At 34.0% G+C, this 15,741-nt stretch overlaps 1 long non-coding RNA gene across 1 annotated transcript; it reads left to right on the plus strand.

Annotated features, from left to right (window-relative positions):
* Positions 3,605 to 7,787, plus strand: LOC109725193. The gene is made up of 2 exons (XR_002220212.1): positions 3,605 to 4,020; positions 7,529 to 7,787. It is a non-coding gene; the product is annotated as an uncharacterized LOC109725193 (long non-coding RNA).

Consider the following 15,741-nt stretch of genomic DNA (forward strand, 5'->3'; position numbering starts at 1 on the left):
GTCCAAAATAGCTCCACGGAATCTCCAAGAAGTCTAAAAACCACCAAACCAAGTTTCGTGGCAATCCGACCTTCCTACGTCGCACACGAGCCAAAACGCCGAAAGTCGTTGTTGGAAAACTGCTAGAACTGCAATCCTCAAGGTGGAATTGTGGAATTTGGAGAGTTTGGAGGGCTAAAATGCAAAATCTGAGTTTCACTATGAAGAAAGAGTGAAAATGATTCTCAGGGGGTCGAACTCCAGTTTTTATAGGGAGAAGAAAGGGTGAGATAAGCCCCAAGAACAGAAAAACTAACCTGTTGTTCCTGCAGAAGCGGCCACTTTCGGGCGTCCGAAATCATGTTCTGGGTGTCCGAAACTCCCAGCCTATACAAAAGCTCCACTTTGGTTTCTCCGCTCGCGGTAAGATGCGCCCGAAACCTGGTCCGGCGGAACTCACCTACTACCACAAACATATCAGCACAATCGATATTCCCAATGCAACTTTCGGACCCACATCAGGGCGCCCAGAACATAGGATCCGAATTGGCTTCCAGTTTCAGTTTAATATAGTTCAATTCAACACTCAAGATCTGGACGATCCAAACCTGATTCTGGGCGCCCGAATATGGCAAAACTTCAGTTTTGCTTATTTGAGTGCGCCGAGTCCGTTTTTGCATTCATTTTGAGCAAAAACAACTCCGATTCAATCCGACACTCTCCAGAAGTGCCGACTAATCACTAAAACTGGAACCAATCCGATACCAAGCCTCCGGGACACTACATGTACAGTTGAGATGATGGTAGTAGGTTGTGTTAGGTGAAATAGTGTTTGATCCAAAGGCCATTAGTAATTAAGGAGTAGATCTAAGAGGTAGAAACTCTAAAGCACTAAGGGGTTGTTGCTTTTGAAAATATTCTAGTTCAATTATATATATATATATATATATCAAACAGTTGTTATTCTTTTGGTTTTTGCAATAAGACAAAGTTCAAGCAGAGCTCTAGCAATTCTAGTGATAGTCATGAGCAAGAGAACATTCCTAGTGGAGAAACTTAAGAAAACTAATGGTTTTTTTTTAAAAAAAAAAAAAAAAACTCAATGGAAACGTACAATCATGAAGTAAAAATGCACGGAACTTTCCTCAATAATTACCTATTTTCATCTGATGATCTGTAATTTTTAGATTTTTTGTTTTTTGTTACGTAACATTTTAATTTATTTAATTTGAGCTAGTTAATGATTCTTTACTATCAAAATTTGAATTTACGCACATAGGTAGCATATTCTATACAATTCATGCAACTATAAATTCATTAAGAGAGCCGTCAAATAATTTAAATCAAACAAATTGAGATGTTGGGTACTAAAATCAAAGCTTCAAAATATTGAATAGTCGAATCAAAATGACCCATGATTTAGACAAGTTTGTTTCGTACATTTTGACCAATCCAACAATTACTTTTGAAATCCTTCGCTAGTCATGCTACCTCCAAATTTGAGAACGCAAAATCGGGAAAAAAAAAGAGCTGATCATCAAAACACTGACGTGAAGAATATCTCTGTAATTAGATTATTGTATCCAAACACACAGGAGGGAGGAGTGATTCCTTCGTGCAACAATTAAACAAAATCACCAGGTTTTAGAGGCATCGACTTGAAAGAGTAATTACTAATTAGCATACTAAGCACCTTAGAAGGTAAAACCATAATAATAAAGTAACACCAACTAGTGCACAGTAGTATCATAAAATAGCCAAAGACCATGGTGAAGCATCAAGAATCATTGATCAATTACGGCATGCAACTACCAATATAAATCCATTTAAATACTAGCATCATCATTCTGCATGAAACAGAACTTCGTTTCAATTTGTGGTGTTACATTTTGCATGATGTAGTTATTAAATACAGAGTTAGTTTAATTAGAACTTATTCATGAGGTTTATTGCGATTAAACTAGCAGCTAAGCAGAATCAGAGATTAAAACTGAGGATTTGAAGTTAATTATTTGTGCATCGTCACAACTTATCCAAAAGACCAAAATGACTTAAGTGAAGCAACAAATCCAGATGCTAAGTGACTCAACAGTAAACATTCTTTATTTATCTCAACTTCTGAGGAACTACAAAGAATTGAAGGGCTGCATTATCCGAAATGAGATCTTCAAAGCAACAAAAAAAAGAAGAAAAATAATAACCGAAAGAAACAAACAAAAAAAATTAAACACCACTCCATCTCCGACCAAGTCGCAAGGAGAGCAATTCATCGTCACCATCTCTCCTCTCCGATTCGGGCTGCGGCGCGCTCTCAGGCTCCTCTGGCTTTGCCAGCTCATACTCGGCGCCCCAACTCATGTTCAGCTCGTTGACACCCATAATATTGACTAGGTATTTACATAAATATACACCATATGTAAAATATGATCTTAATTATACAACTAACTTAAAATGTCAAACAACTTAAATGACCTTCATAGTTGGGCAAAAATTGTATGGACACAGTGTCCAAATTAACATTTTTGAGTGTGCTCTCGATCGGCGCCACGTGGCTCGCAGGCTCTCATCTTACCGTCTTTTTTTGTTCTTAAAAAAATGTGATTTTTTTTTAGAGAGAGAAAGAAGTAGATGAAGGAAAATGAATGATGGGATGGGCGCCTGCGAGCTACATGGCGCCCATCCGGAGCATCCCCAAAAATACTAATTTGGACACTATGTTCATACAATTTTTGCCCTTCAGTAGTTAGGTTCATTCTTTCCTTGTGTCATACAAGATACAAATGACATTTGTTATTGATTCACCTTTTCCTTGTGAGATGGTAAAATAATTACAAAATATAATGCTCGATGCATTTATATGCCACACGATTTACAATAATTTGTCCTAAACATTATAGGAGATTAGAGTTATGTTATATTATATTTTACTATTTGTGATATTGGAGGATTAACCAATGACCAAAAATTTTATATTTGTTAAAATTTTACTGCACAATATTCTTTACTTCTATAGGTGGGGATATCAAAAAAATTTATAAAAAATAATATAAATATTAATAAAAATACTATAGGCAGTGAAATTTTTTTATCATTCGAGTATTGAAATAAAAATTATAGTTTTTCATCTGTTATTTAAAATATTTAACACATATCTACTAATTATAACATTTTGCAGATACAGCACCTATGCTTCTCCTTTGCTGCTGCTGCCGTCTCATCTCCGGCAACAGCGCCAAAGGACAAAGCGGCGGATGACGAGGGTTCACCCGCGCCGCTGCCGTCTTGAAGGCGTTGTTGCACATACAGCACCTGTGCTTCTCCTCTGCCGCCGCTGCAATCTCATCTCCGGCGACAGCGATAGAGGACAAAGCGACGGATGACGAGGGTTTACCCGTGCCGCTGCTCACTACAACAAATAAGGTTTGTTCTAGCAGTTTTTTAGCCACCAGTTATGCTAACTGTTGCTAAAACTATATTATACCAGCATTTTTTTATTATTTCTGTAACATTTACTAAACCGTTGGTATAGAAGTAATAATTTTTAATGTATAAACAATGTTGGGCCTTTTTTTATTAGCTTATTTAATCAATTGGGCCAATAATTGGGCCACATTGGATTTGAAAAGCCTTGCAACTAAAATGCACCACGTGTCCATCTCTAAGCTCTCCACCATCTCTGAGCTCTCCATCTCCCACCACGAGCTCGATCTCCACCACGAGCTCTCCATCTCTGAGCTCGCTCGCTCGCGTCGACCTCGTCGCTCTCTACTATCATCGCCTCCTCCTCCACCTCCCTCTAATGGCGCCACTCCCTCAAGCTCCAAACCCTAGCTCCACAAGTCTCCTCCTTCCTCCTCCATCGTAGGCGCGTCCAATCCTTTTCCTTCTCTGCTTCTCAGGAAGGAGTGCCCTAACACCGAGTGTGGGACGGGGACGTTCATGGCCAACCCATAATTTCTATTGCTCGTGCCCTAACATTGAGTGCGCTCGATCGCCATTACTGTGGCAAGTGTGGGCTCACCTGCGTCTACCAGAACAAAGGTGAGTGAATCATTACTTTTTGATAGACAATTCGTAGGGGGTTTTGAATTTGAGATCTGTTTTTGGTTAATGTTTTTCTTGTTCGATTACTCGAAACTTAATTGTTTAATTGCTATTAATAGTAGATAAATTGTTTAATTGTTTAGTTGCTATTATCCGGCAATTGGCTCTAATAGAATTTGTAATTTGTTTTGCATAGAACACCCTCACAGGGAATGTGCACAAATAATAGAGATTTCCATAGGCACTTTGTGGGAGTAATTGCATAATTTCACATATTTGCAAAGATGTATATTTGCAAAAATTTTCAAAGTAATGTAGGATACAACATATGTACATACATAGCTAAAGCTTTTTGGTTCCAAGTCAACTTCCTATAATACACTATTGGCTAAAGAAACTATTCAAAACGCTAAGAAGAAAGTGTCAAAATTGTTGTTTATTCAGATCCTAGTGTTTTTATTTGCCTTACCTTGAAATTTGATGGTTCATTGCAAACTGGAAGTTGCAGTGAAATAGAGACATTATCAAGATGAAATGTATTTGCACACTATCAGTTATTTATTGATCCAATGAAGAAAGTTCACACTTGAAACCGGAAGGGCCATTTTTCTCCCGGTATTTTGAATAGCACTTGCAAATAGGGAGATGCGTTCATACTTTTTTTAGTAGATAATAGGCGGAGGATTGCGTTTGGGTATTTGGTTGCAATGTTGCATCAAAAGAAAGACGCTCTTCATTGGTTGGCATGAATTGTATGGATATTGAGAGCAGGCCCGGAGTGTTTGCTGTATTTGATTCGGCTTGTTGAACACTCAGATTAGCTCGAGTTGGTTTTTGACCCGAACTTCCTAACCCTACTCTGAATTATGATATGGTTAAGTTAGAAATTCATCAGAAGGTAGAGCTTGTAATGAGTCTTTTGTACTAATCTTTTATCCGCCTTCTTCTAAGTATGGTGGTTCTTGGGGAGTAGTTACCGTTAGTAGTCAACAGTACACTAGTTTAATAAGAAAATTATTGACCGAAACATGCAAGTAGACTGCCCATCATCTCACTATGCCTTTTCATTTGCTAGTAGACTCATGATAAACCTTCCATATGATTCTTTGGCGTATTTCTTTCTTTTCTGCAACTGTGCTATTGTCACATGTATCTAGAGTTTGATAGAACTACAATAGGAAACACATTTAAAATGCCATTCTCCTCGATTGTTGGTGTGTACTAAATCTTAATTTGTTTAAATCATCAGGCACTCCTAATGTGAATCATTTGCTGAAGCTTTTTTGATAGCTAGGACTTGTATTTATATAAATGGCTATCGGTAATAGTAATTCGGGAAACAGGGCTCTGTATTTTTAGGGGTCCATGTGATTGCCAAAGGCCATGCCTGTAGAATTTGCTGAAATGTACAATTATATTGCAGATGCTTATGGTTATGCTGTTCTTTTGCAACAATTTATGCGAACTACATGTGGCACTTGTGACAGTCAGCATGCATGTTTTTACTTTATTTGCTCTGAAGAGAGTTCAGTGACATGTGAAAATTTCATAGATCTACTTTATTTGGTACTGTTTTTACTTTATTTGCCCACAAATGCATGCTCCAAACCATATCCCACCAATTCAATCTGCATCTCTCCAAATCCCCATAAGAAGATATATAATTAATAATTACATAGATTGGACTTAATAAGATAGTTTAGTTTATCTTCTATTAAGTATTAGATATGTTGTTCTAAATTGATTTGATCACCAAGATCACATCCTCCAAATATGTAGTCTAGAAATTAACATTACCTTGTTACACCTTATCCCAGAGCGGATTTTACAAATTGAGAGTTTGAGATCTCTCGTCTTCGTGAATTTGAAGCACGTCTCGAAACTTCTTTTTGATATTGTCCTGTCCAACCGACCGTCCCTAGAGCAAGTGGTAAAGGACTTGGTGGTTGGTACTCGAGACCCAAGTTCAAATCCTAGTTGATTCACATTTCTAGCTAAGTTTATTTCTAAATGAAATAAACGAAACGAGTAGCGTGCTACCTATCTATCTCTCAAAAAAAGAAAAAAAAGAAAGAAAAAAAAGAAGAAGATATTGTCCTGCCCATTTTGTCACTAGCTTTGTATTTAATGTAAATAGAAGATCATCAGTAAAATTTTTCTATGATGTAGAGCCGACGATTTTCTTAGGAGAAAAAAAAAGAATAAACAATCCAATATATAATATAGAAAATATTGGAAAACAAATGAGTATCTTGCTAATCAAAATTTAGTCACATAATTTAGAGCGTATTAAACTAGTACGTTTACTTAATTTCTTCTCGAGATTCTTTTGTATTAATTGGGCCCTACCCACGTGACAAGTCCCCTATAAGGGCCCATTGTACTAGAAAAGTGGGTTGAGCCCAACACACACACACACACACACACAAAGTGGGTAAAGTTCCTGCATGTTCATTTATACTTTGGAATGAATAACTATCCTAGGAAGAGATAGTAAAATTCAGCTTTGGACTGATTGATACTTGTTTGCATTCGAAAGTGCTTGTTAAATCAGAATTCAGATTTATATCCCGTAACCTTGTTTGTATTCGAAAGTGCAGCATCTATTTCCTCATTTTATCTTGTAGTTATGAAAAAAATGGAATCATTTTGTTTTATAAATAATTGCTTGTCACTTCTGAAATAACTGATAAAGAAATAATAATACGTACAGGACATGCCATAGAAATTAATTAATGGATTGAAAAGAAATAATAATGGGGTGATAGGGAAATATTGATGCTTAATTAATTTGTGTGCCCCCAAAATGTAAGTGCTTTAGTACATTTTGATCGATCATATATAACACTATTTTTTTTTTGTTTTTTTGGTACCTATATGGGCAATGTTTTAGTACATACTTTGTGATTTTTGAGAGTTTTGATTGATTGATTGATTCGCACATTTCAAGTGTTTCATTAGTGCGGTGCATGCATTTAGAGTTGCATTGCAGCTCTAGATCTAATTGCGTCGCGTGCTAGTTGTGTACTATTTGATAGATTGTACAGTGAAGCCATTTATTTATATATTATTACTTCTGGTTTAGGGAGTTTTTAACTAATTGGTACACATACTTTTGAGTATTTATTTTGTGTGGCGCATTTGGAGTTGCATTAATTTTAACTCTAGCTGTTGATAGATTATAACTAATTAAGTCCATCACTATAGTTGCGGCTGCAACAAAACTCAGTGTAATACATGATCTTAAAAATTTGAGGTAAATGTGAAGATTTATTTGTATCGGTAATTGTTCTTATCTATCCATTTATTTGATTTTAGGATCAGTCTGTTTTATTCAGTTAGGTTCCGGAATTTTTTTATAGTAGTAAGTTTGTTGAGTAGAAAGTACTTTAATAGATGAAATTCAATTTTCGATACTTTTATTTTTTGCTATATGCTACTTATGATAGATTTCTTGTTGGAATAAGCTTATGCATCTCATATGTTTTAATTTTTTTTGTTTCAGATTGAAGCAATAAGCATGATTTGATGTTCGCATTTGAAGAATGCTTAGCTGGAGCTTTTCACTTTCCTTTTTCTTAACTTTCGAATATTTGGGATTCAAATAAATTTTCTATTGCATTGATTTCTATTAGAATGTAAAAATTTGTTTTGTTTGCATTTTATCACTGCTCTAGATCATTGCTTATTGTTTTGTTTCAAGAATGATTGTATCATCTTATTGCAATTTAGTAATATGACTCTTATTTTTTTTACGGATATTATAGATTGTTGGTTTTACAATTAATATCAAATAAAAAAGCCCTATTATAATTTGTTGATATTAGTATTTTTTTTTTCATATTAGTTTCAAATTGCCAACGGTCAAATACTGTCGGTACATGTGTTTTACGCCAGTGTTTTTTTTTGTAGTTTTAACGACGGTTTAAGAACTGTTGCTAGAGATCATTTTCACCAGTGGTTAGTAAAAGTGCTGGGAAAAGGCTATACCAGCAAGGATATTGTAACGGTCATCTACATTTTTACCAGCAGTTTTAGAACTGCTGGAGCAAATATTACTAGCAGTTTTTGTATTCTTTTTCAGCAGTTTTGATTGCTGGTATATATATACCTATTTTTTTGTAGTGCGCGCTGCTGCTCCGAACATTGGAAGTCTCTCTCCGTTGGGTTTCTCCTCTCCTCTTCAACTATGTCTCGACTATGTAGGAATCACGAGTGTGTGAGATTGCGAGAGTGACAGCACGTTAGTGTAACTGAAGTTTAGGAGTGTGGGAACGAAGAAAGAAAAAGAAAGATTTTATAATATATATAGTTGCATATAATTCCAATCTTAATCAAATAAATGAAATTCTATCTAAATTGCAATCCTAATTGTTCTAGGAATCGAGAATTAAACTGCTCTCAATTTCAAATCCGCAAATTCGCGTCCGCCTATCCTCCGGGATTAGGATTAGGATTAGGATTAGGATTTCACTCCGCGACTCGGATCGTTCTGCGCCATTGCTCGTCTTCTTCCTCTATCCATCTCCTGCTTGTGATCCTCCTCCACCGACGCTTCCTAGGGTTAACGCTTCCTAGGGTTAGGGTTAGAATTAGGGTTTGGATCGGGGATTTGGTCGCCATTAACGTCGCTAGCTCTGGTTTGGGGTGTTTGTGAGGAAGAGACGAGGCTTTTTCGTAGGGCGAGAGCGAAGCTTTTCTCGCTACAGAACCGTCGAGCTAGAAACTATTTCATGCACCTGGTGCATGATGCACCACAGCTTTAGGTTTTTTTTTTTTTTGTGAAAAAGCATCGTCATTACTTTATTCTCCGTGTATGATATGATCCGAAAGAAATAAACTGCTTAGACCTATTTTTACAAATAAAAATATTAAATACTCACTCTTTAAAATTAAAAAATTCTATAAGCCTAGTCGTCTAAAACTCCCATCTAAAATTGGTTTCCAAAATTGGACTGCGACTGAATCTTCATATCTTAGTTCACAAATTGGGTGTTTGGTCTGCATTTCGAAAAGTGATTTTGGACTCTAAAATAATTTTCGGCTTAATAGAACGTTAGGCAGTCTCGTTTCCAAAATTTGATTCTAATTTTTAAAATCAATTTGATGGAAAAGTGAAGGAGGTTAGTTTTGTAATCCTCTACGAAATATAATAATTATTGGTTAATTTTTGCAGCGACTATTTATACTTTGTGATATTGTGATGGTGATTTAGATTTGGTCGTAAGCGGAAGTACCTACAAATTATGTTGTTTTCATGAACACATAGCTGTAACTTCTTTTTGGGACCTCGTTGCAGCTTCTGTGAGAAGAGCTTATGCTATTTTATTGAAGAAGCATTTGAAGAAGCATTGGCCTTTTTTTTTGGATTTACTTCATACAGATTCTTATAAAAATATCAAATAATAGATAAATTCCTACAAAACTTAAATGATCAGATTTATCCCATTGAAAATTTTGTGATTTGTAAATATATTCTTTTAAAAGGAATGGTTCCTTCATATATGTTCCTGTCGTGTGATTCACCGTTAGTTTTTAAACGGTGGATCATATATGTAGCTTTTCTCACTACCGAACCGTGAACTAGAAATTATTGCATGCACCTGGTGCATGATGCACCACAGTTTTAGCTTTTTTTTTTTTTTCTTTTTTTTGGAAAAGCATCTTCATGCTTAGACCTATTTTTACAAATAAAAATATCAAATACTTACTCTTAAAATTAAAAAATTCTATAAGCCTAGTCGTCTAAAACTCCCATCCCAAATTGGTTTCCAAAATTGGACCGGGACTAGATCTTCATATCTTAATTCACAGATTGGGTGTTTGGTCTGGCTTTCGAAAAGTAATTTGGGAATGAAAAGTGATTTTCGGTTCAATAGAGTGTTAGGTAGTCTCGTTTTCAAAATTTAATTCTGATTTTTAAAATCAAATTTCTAATATTCGAGGTTCAAAATAAAAAAGCTAAAACCTACTTCTTGAGATCCGATTCTGATTTTAGAGCTAAAATTCAAATTTTTATTTTGATTTAGTCTCAAATTTTTAATTTTTAATTGAAATTCAAATTTTAATTTAAAAAATTTTAAATTTATTCTTAAAACTTTAAATTTCAAACTATAAATTTAATATCAAAATTTATATATTAAATTTAAAATTTAAAATGATAAGTTTTGGTTTTTTAACTACTAATTTCAAATTTTGAAAATTTAAATTTTAAATTGTTAGTTTTAAATTTTTATTGTTCAAATTTTAAATTTCAAATTTCAAAATTTCAAATATTAAATTTCAATTTTCAAATTTCAAATTTTAAATTTCAATTTTAAATTAAAATATCAAAATTTAAATTTTTGTGCAAATCTCAAATTTAATATTTAAAATTTTAATTCAAATTTCAAATTTTTTAAAAGGAATTTAGTAAAAAATTATTATTATATGCCAACATCAAAAAGATTTGGGCAAACTTCAAATACCCTTTGTGGTTTCACACTTTCTTACTTTAGTATCTTGTGGTTTAAAGTGTATTAAGTTAGCCTCTGTGGTTTCACACTTCCTCATTTTAGTACCTTGTGGTTTAAAGTGTATCAAGTTAATACCCTGTGATTTTATTTTTCTCTTTTTATTATCCATTTCACTAATTCTTTTGTTAAATCAGTGATAAAGTAAAATTAAAGGATAATAAAGTGAATATTCGATAAATCTAGATAGAGTATATGAAGTTTTTTTGTATATAATTTAATGAAATATTAATGGAGAAAAAAAAAATCAGCGACAAAGTTAAAACTAAATGGTATTAAAATAAATATTCGATAAAGCTAGATATGATATTTGAAATTTTTTGTAATAATTTAACGAAATATTAACAGAGGAGCCGACGAAAAGAGAAAAATAAAACCACAGGGCACTAAATTGATGCACTTTATACCACAGGGTACTAAAATAAGAAAGTGTGAAACCACATGGTACTAAATTAATACACTTTAAATCATAGGGTACTAAAGTGAAAAAGTACGAAACCATAGGGGTGGTATTTAAAGTTTTTCCAAAAGATTTTGCCGAACATGTTTACAGATCCCTTCAGAAAAAATCACTTTTCATCTAAATTAGTCAAATGCTCGACAGCTTTTATTCAAAATTGATTCTCCAAACCAAAATCAATTCTACAGAAATTATTTTTTCAAAATCTAAACCAAACGGCCAGAGGACATAACATACTTGTTTTCAAACCCATTTTAGCTCTCTTTTTAGTAAAAAAAAAAAAAAAGAGTGGGGATTTTCTATCAACTCAAATTCAAAATAAATGATCACTTAGAAAGTTGTTGCTTCAGCTTACGCCATACCAATTTTTCATATTCCATTTTATTTCTCATCAAAAGTTACACACAGAATAGTAAATGTAACTCGAGTAATAACACCACCCTAAAAAAAAAAAAAAAGGAAAATTCCCAAAAAGAAAGAATTAACACTCTTTCATCGACCGTCCCGAAAGCAAGTGACAAAGGGCTTAGTAGTTGGTATCCGAAACCAAGTTCGAATCCTAGTTGATTCACATTTCCAGCTAAGTTTATTTCTAAATAAAACAAATAAAACGGATAGCGTGCTACTTATCTCTCAAATTTTTATAAAAGTTAAAAAAAGTATAAAAAATATAAAGAATAAAAAAATATAAAAAGAATAAAAATATAAAAAAAAAAAAAAAAAACACTCTTTCAACCATCAACCTAGCATCAAAAACACTTTCAGAATCAGAGTAAATTATTATTATGTCAAAATCTGATTCAAGAGAGGAGCAAATTCTTCGGCAAAACTACACAGCACCATCGTGCATGAAAAGTCTAGATTCAGAAGCTTACAATATAACAGCACACTGCTTCATTCTCAAGGATTGTAATGTTACAGAAGATACACACATACGTCGTGCCTTCACGATGCCAAATTCTGTTAGTATTTTGATTAAAACAAGTGATTTAAAACTTCTTAAAAAGTCCATATGTATTAAAACTTAAATTTGATCTTTGGACTTTGTGGGCAGCCCACTGTCAATGGGCCTTGCCTGGGAGCCCAAGTTTTGGTCTCTTTTCATGTGGTGTTTAGTCCCACATTGGAAAGAGACCCTCACTTGCTTTGGTTTATATACTTCTTTATTCTCATTGTTATTACTTGGGAAGTGATGAGAGTGGAGCTCTCGTCTAAATTCACGCACGGGCCGGGCGGCGGCGCGCGTGAACCCGATTCACTTTATTTTTGTTACACTTTTCATTTTATTATTTTATTTTTGATTTGGTCCAGTCAAAGGGTCGCACCTCGGGACTCAACCAGCCCCAACGGTCTACCTCGGGAAGATGGTCTTCCCGTTGGAACCCTTCTTTTGCTCTCCTTTTTACTAGGGTGAGTGGCTGGGCTAGAATAGTAGTGACATACAGAAACCCTAACCTGAGCTTCCCCCCTTTCTCTCTTCTCCTTCTTCTTCTTCACTATTTTGCTGGATCTCTGAAAAGCTGTGACGGTTCGTTCTTGCGCCACCCTGAAGCCGTGCCGACGGGGTGGACGGAGGTCGTTGTATCGCTAGGAGTGATTGCCGGCGCCTCGTACGTGGAGGGGCAATCTTGCTTCTAGGACAGTGCAATCGCACGCCTCGACTCACAGGCTCCATCTAATCCTTTATTCTCTATAGTTTTTATTTATTTCGTTCTTAATCAACGTTTCTAAAAACAGTGGATAAGTTGTTTTCAAACAAAACTGTTTATACAAATATTTGACTAAAGATTTCGAAAGAGAACTAGTTTTTCCAACAAATTCTTCTTCTAATCTGCGGCGAAGAGCATATCGCAACCGTCGTAATAATAATGATACAAAAAGAGCGCGCCTCTCGCTTCTTTCATCTTACAACAACATATATGATCCTCTACAAGAGGGTCGTCAGGGTGCGCCATCTTGAGGACAAGAGGGTCGTCGGGGTTGGGGTCGGTGAGGAGGGAGCAGATGGAGAGAAGGACCTTCGAGATGGTCAGCGCAGGGCTCCACTGCTCCTTGAGGATGTCGACGCAAATGCTGCCGTTCGAGTTGATGTTCAGATGTGAGTACTCTAAAAGCTTAAACTATTAGAGAATGGTGTTTAAACATTTTTATACTCTCGAGACTTTTTAATCGGCCCATGACATGGACTTGAATTAAATGTGAGGAAATTAATATGCTAGGAGCCCGGCGTGATTCGAACTCAGGACCTCCTTTTCTGATACCATGTGAAACAACTATTGTATTCTAAAAATTTAAGCTGTTAGAGAACGGTGTTTAAATTTTTTTATATTTAACAGGATGGTACACCTAACATGATTTAGTGCATAACCATATTACTACTACATTGACGGCCGGAGCCTGAGATATCCGCCTTTTGCCGCAAGCGATGGGAGAGCTCCAGAGTGTGGGTGCAGGGATGGGAACAGGCATGCATGAATTTATCTAATTATAAAAAATTCCACCTCATCATAATTCAAAATAATTTTATATTTGTCTGATATATAAAATACTTTATGTTATATTTGAATATGTATTTTAGAATTTTATATTTAATGTACTATATTTTAAAATATCGTATAGAGAAATAATTATTTCGGACTCGTATTCGGATTTTGAATTTTTGGTCGGATTTGAATTCGGTTATGAATTCTGTATTTGGTAGTCGGATTTTAATTCGGATTTTTAAAAACCCGGCCCAGAATTTGATATGTCGAAATTCCTAGTTGGGTGTGGGAATTTAATTGTGTGTAGGAGTTTTCTAGTTAAGTTCATAGTTAGTTAATTCGGATTCGGCAAAACTTTGGTACCGATATAACACGTATAAAATTCGTTTTCTAATTTATAAATTCTTTGAAAAAATTGGCTTAAAAAACGGATTCGTTATAAAGCATAAAATATAAGATATAAAATATAGGATAATTTATATTTAAAAATAAAAATTATAAGTTTTTTATTCATATTTTTAATAATTCGGAAATAATTCGCGAATAATTCGGCTAGCCCAAAAATTCGCGAATAATTCTCTTTCTTTGGAAAAAATTCGTAAACGGACTGTTTAATTCGGATTTTCAATAATTCGCGAATAATTTGCGAATCTACTAAACAGTAAACTAGGAAGTTTATTTCTTTTTGTATATCGTTTCCAACGATTGGGGTATATGAATTGACGATCCAAACATTTTCTAGAAAAAAATTCCCTAAATGCTCTTTTGAGAGATGTAATTTTATCAACGCCCCTCCAAAGTTCAGAGTATCACAGATACCCTCCTGAAATATTCTCAAACGCCCCTATCAATAAAACAATTCTACAAATTTAATGGATTAATTCTAAATTTCTATCACAAAATGTTCTCCAATGTCTATCTAGAAGTAAACCACAGAATAATTAAGCATTACTTTTTGACTAGGATGACAAAATAAAAAAAAGTATTGACGCTCCGATTGGATGCGCAGTTATAAAATTTTAAGTAGTTTTGTATACTATAGTTTTCATCTAGATGAAATAAAAAAAAAAATCTGTAACTCTGAAAAATTCCATGGTTTAATTTTTAATCTGTTTGAATATATATTGTACAATTCTACTAAACTTCTACCAATTTAAAATTGACATTTTTAAACTTAAAATCTAGATTTAAGATTTAAATTTTGAAATTTATAATTTACAAGTTATAATTTAAATTTTAAAATTTTACTTTTTAAAATTGAAATTTTAAAATTGAAAATTTTATCTCAAATTTTAAAATTTAAAATTTGACACAACATGGGGGGAGAGAGCCAAAGAATGATGGAATTTTTTTTTTTTGTTAGGTTAGAGTAAATTTTTATTTTACTAATATGTATATTATACTTCAAAAATGAAGTAAAATAACAATATACTCTAACCTTAGGGGAAAAAATCCATCATTCTTAGTCTCTCTCCCCTCATGTTGTGTCAANACACAACATGGGGGGAGAGAGCCAAAGAATGATGGAATTTTTTTTTTTTGTTAGGTTAGAGTAAATTATTATTTTACTAATATGTATTCTTTTGGTCCCTCAAACACTTCATAGGATAGTTTTCGATCTGGTATAATATAGTTTAACTACACTATGGGCATCCAAATAGGGCAAAAATATGTCTCCTAATTTTGATTATTAGATTTCTAAATTTTATTAAATAGTTCAATAAACTCTTTTTCGGGAGCAAACTTTCTAATTACATAATTATTTTGGCCAGATATAGTACACATAATCCTATAAGATTTTAAAATATAAATAAATCTAATTTTTCTCTACTAAGCTTCATAATTAAGCATGCCCATCGTATAATAGGCAATTTTATTTTTTTATATGTTAGAATAAACAAAAAAAAAATTTGGGGGGTTTTTGAAGCTCTATAAAATTACACACACAAGACGAATTTTTTTTTTTTTTTTTGAGTAAACAGGGATATACCCATTTGAGATTTGTAGAACAAGAAGCAAATAAGACAGAACCAAGAGAAACGACAACCCCATTGGCCGATCATGGTCCCCTACTCAAATGAACGAAAGCTAACTAAGCAAAAACAAAACAAAACTAGGCAAAAACACCACACCCCTTTGGCAGATCATGATCCCTGACATTAAGAGCTCAGCAAAACTGTAGCTCGAACCCAAAGCTGTCAAGAAAAATAACAGGAATAACAGAGAAGGGAAAGACTCAATGTTTGGGAAGAGACAGCGGTCT

The sequence above is a fragment of the Ananas comosus genome, linkage group 19, assembly GCF_001540865.1.
Source record: "Ananas comosus cultivar F153 linkage group 19, ASM154086v1, whole genome shotgun sequence".
NCBI classification, from domain to species: Eukaryota; Viridiplantae; Streptophyta; class Magnoliopsida; order Poales; family Bromeliaceae; genus Ananas; species Ananas comosus.